Below are 4383 nucleotides of genomic sequence, written 5' to 3'. Positions count from 1 at the left end.
GATCATCACTTAAATAGAAAAAAATGGGTACAGTCTCACTAGACTTAGGATTCATTTATGCAGCATAATGAAGGTTCAACTGTAGCTCAAACATAGGTATACCCACATTAGTTTTAATTTAGCTAGCAGAGGTAACAGTATTAATGAAATATGACAATATGGGCTTGCAGCCAGACTATAAGATCTCCCAGAACCTTCCCAATAAAATGTACAGGACAAGAATTTAACCAAAAGTTCAAAACCTACTACTGCCACTACAGAGAATGTCAAACAGCTCTGCAGTAGCAACTGCCCTTCTTTATAGTGTTGTGTCTAATGCTGGAAAAAGAGGAATTACCATAATTTTATAAAATATTTGTTTTAACCAAAGATGAATAAATATGCACAACCCCCACGACACAAGTGTGACGACACTGCTGTGTGACCTCATGCAGCAGCCGTGAGGTCAGACCTAGACGCTGCGAGGCAGGCATGCTGGCGTGCTCGCTTTGCCCCAGGGAAGTGGCAGCCCAGCAGGCAGGGAACACAGGGTGGCTTTTTAGAGGCCTTGTTCCTGCTTGCAATGGGCAGCAAAGTGGCACCTTTGTGGCCGATCCAGCAGAGTGCCAGAGGGCCAAATGGGCCGTGGCGATTGACCTCCTGAATGTGGCTCCGGGGGGCCGACATGCTGCACAGGGTGGGCAATAAGGGGGACAATTTGCAGGCTGAACTCACCAGTTATGGGGTGGAGATGGGTCCAGCGCAGGTCCCGGCTGCTGGATGCCCGGGGCATGATCTGTGCAACTTCAGTTTAAGTCCTGGCGACACGGAGAAAGCACTTACAGCCGTCGCCTCAGGGAAGGGGCCTGTGCTGGGGAAGAAGCTGGGGATGGAGGTAGCTAGAGGCACCACTGGAGACCAGCCAGGGACTACCATGGCATGGTCTGTCCAGAGGGGCAGCTGCCGGCTGGAGCCCTTAGCGCAGAAAATGCTACGGACAGCTGTCACCTGCCGATGTGCCCGAGCACTGGAGAGAGTCTGTATTACGTATGTGCACATGCATGCACGCACACACGCATGCACACAGCTCCCTGGTACAAAGGAAGTTTGCTTTCATCTATCCCTCACCACCTTCTTCCTATTTTACAGATGGCAAAACCAATTCCCAGGCAGGGGACAGGACTTCACTTACAATCACCCCACAAGGGAAGAGGATCAGGATCCAGGGAAGGGCCGGGCAGGGAAAGGAGACAAGGAGTCCATGCAGGGGGAGGAGGATATGAGAGAGAGGGAAGAGCCCGGTTGAACTGATTAGTGATTGCTTGTGGAGGGGGATGGGCACGGCTCTGTGGCTCCCCAAACCTCCTTGCACCCTGAGATGTGCAGAGACCAGGAGCCCCCCCCGCCCCTGAAGCTTTCCCTCCTGCTCACCCTCAGCATCCTCGCTAGCCCCCCAAGGGACCAACCCCCTGCTCCCCCCCACCAGCCTTGGTGTGAAGGGTGGTGGTGGGCACCCCCGGTTCTTGATGGGGGTGGGCAGAGGAACCTGCAGAGCCGCTGGGCCCAGGAGCCACAGGGCTGCAGCCTCCTCTGATGCCCCGGCAGCTGCTGCCAGCTGCCCTGGGAGGAGAGACACGGATCACATCGCAAAGCCGCCGAGCCGTCCCGACAGGCTACCGGCGAGGGGAAATGCCAAAGGATCCAGAGTGCTGCTGCCCTGGCCCCGAGAGGCCTGGAGCGACGCGGCCCCATCTGCAGCAGGGTCGAGCGGGGAAGGCGGCTGCCTGGAGCAGCTGACCTCATCCTCCTTGCTCCAAATGTCAGCGGGCGGGGCTGGGGGAGTGCTCGCTCCCCTCTGCAGAGCCATATGGCCGGGGCGGGGGGCTGCCAGCTCTCCGGATGCAGGCCGAGCCCCCTACTCTGCACAGCAAGACGCGGGCTTGCAGGCTCAGAGCTGGGGGAGGCAGCCCAGAGAGCAAGTGAGACCCCTCACTTGGGGACCTTGGGACCCCCCTGGCCTGAGCAAGCTGGACAGCAAAGGGAGGGCGGGGTGGCTCGGGCAGGCCGGGCTCTCGGGGTGACTTCTGGAGGCAGGAGGGGGCAGATCTCCCAAGAGGGAGACTGTCCCATTACCCCCTCCAGAAATGTCTCCCCCAAAGGCCGCACAGTCTGGAAGGGCACCATCATTGCCTGCCCCGTACCACCCCCCAAAACACTGGGGCTGATGCTGATCCCACGACGTGCATCTCACGCAGCATCCACCAGCAGCCGGATCACAGGTAGGGCCGGACTGTGGCACCGATGCCGCACAGCCCCTGGCCCCGCATGCCCCAGGGCAGGCTGGTGGGCCTCAGTTTCCTCCTAAGTGAAGCCTCCCCGCCCCTCCATCGAGGAGGCAGGGCCCCGGCCGGCCAGCGCTAGCCATCAGCGGAGGGTTGCTGGTCAGAGGGGACCGGGCGGGGAGGAGAACATGTGTTGGCTTCATTTTCTCTCCCCCCAGGAAGCGCTTACTGGGAGCTGGCTCTGGGCCCTGGAGCATGCGGCCCATGATCTCACTGCTTCCATAGCGATGGGCTGATGTCACCACCGCTGCTTCATCTCCTGGCCGGACTGGGCCAGCTGCTCCGCTCAGCTGCTGCTCCGGCCCGTGCGGCGAGGCTGCGCTGGCCAGGCCTGTGCCGGGCCCGAGACCCCCTCTCTGCGCGCTCCTCCCGGCCAAAGCAGGCTGGCCCCCCGCGCCGCGCCACAGCCTGGCCCCCGGAGGCAGGCGAGCGGCTTGGCCTGGCGGGGGTGCAAGCCTGAATGCCCCATCACGCGGGCCACGCTGCACTTCTGCATGGGCGTGTGGGGGTGCCCGCCGTGCTCCCCACAAGGGCAGGGCACAGAGCCCCCGGCCTGTCCTGTGCAGGGCATCTCCCAGCCTCGGCCAGCTCTGCCCCACGGACCCGGGGTGCGCGTGGCAGGGAGCTGCCTGCCTATAGCTCGCCCGCGGCCCACAGGGGAGCAGCTGGGTGCAGGCTGCAAGAGGCAGGCCCCCATGCTCCCCCGCTCTGCTCCTCGGGGAGGTTAATAGCCAGGGCTCCGAGCTGGAGGCCGAACCGGCGGCCTCTGGAAAGGCAAACAGCAGAGCCGAGCAGGGGCCGCTCCGGCCTGACCTCAATTGTCTGCCTCTTCCTGCCGGGAGCGGGCTGGCGCAGCGGGGGGTGCGGGCAGCTCCCAGCCGGCTCCAGCCCTGGGAGCCTCGTGCCACTCCCGCAGATCGGGATGTGGCCCTGTGCTGGCAGGGGACCCGCAGCTGGGTCCCCATCCACAGCCCCGGCTGCAGGGAGGGTGGCAGCATCCAGGGACACAGGCTCTCTCCGCTAGGCCTGCTGGTCCCTGTCTGCCCATCCCTCCTCCCCCTGCCAGGCCCTGCCAGCCGGGGGGCAGATGTCGTGGGGTGCAGGCAGGACGCAGGGCCGTGGTCGTGGGAGCTCTGGTCGGGCCGTGTCGACAGGTCCCGTGCTGCGCTGCGCTCTGGCCCAGACCGACTCGCCTCTTCTCCAGACCCTGGCGCCACGTCCAGCCACCCCTTGCTCCCGCTGCCTCTGGCTGCCCCCAGCACTGAGCGCTTGCCCTTCGCTGGCAGCACTGGCCAGCAATCACCCAGGGCCCCGCGCGCCCTCCTATGTACCCGGCGGGGCAGAGCTTGGCATGGGCACAGCCGCCACCTTAAGGCGTTTTCTGCTAGGAGCAGCCCCAGCCCCACAGCGCTGGTGGACAGGACCCCCCGTTGCATCTCTCCCCGGCTGCTCCGTGCTCGTGGTCGATCCCTGGCCCCCGGCCTGGCTCTGTGCCCTGCTTCCACACCCAGCTCAGCCCTCACTGCAGGCCCTTGGTGGCACCCACTGTCTTGCTGCGTGCAGACTGCGCCCTGCACCCCAGGGAGGGCTGTAACTCACCCCGGGAATGCAGCCCCCCATCCTGTTTGCACGCTGCAGAGGGACCTGCCTTGGGCCTCATGCCGGTCCCAGGGGGTCTCCAGGCCCCTTTGCCCCCCACAGCCATACCCAGAAACAGGACCCGCGGAGACACCACTGCCAGTGGGGAAACAGGCTTTATTTGGAAACGATTGTGCTGAGGTACAGGAGGCGCCACGCGCGTGGCCGGAGCCCCTGTCCGAGGGGACACACGGTCTGAACGGGCGCGGCGGGGCTGCCCCACGGTGCAGGCTGGAAACGCGGGGGGCAGCGAGATGGGGAGATTCCCACCCCCACCTGCACCAGGGGCCTCCTGACAGCCCTGGATGGGACCTTGGGGACGGCCGCTAATCCGCTCGTGTCAGAGGCGCCTGGGGGCCGGGCTGCCGGGAGGGTGGGGGGCTGCCTCTGCTGCGGAGCCGGTGCTGGGCCCGGCCACCACCCC

The sequence above is a fragment of the Gavialis gangeticus genome, unplaced genomic scaffold (assembly GCF_001723915.1).
Source record: "Gavialis gangeticus isolate Ggan-Ray unplaced genomic scaffold, GavGan_comp1, whole genome shotgun sequence".
NCBI lineage: Eukaryota > Metazoa > Chordata > Crocodylia > Gavialidae > Gavialis > Gavialis gangeticus.
This window is presented reverse-complemented; position numbering follows the sequence as displayed.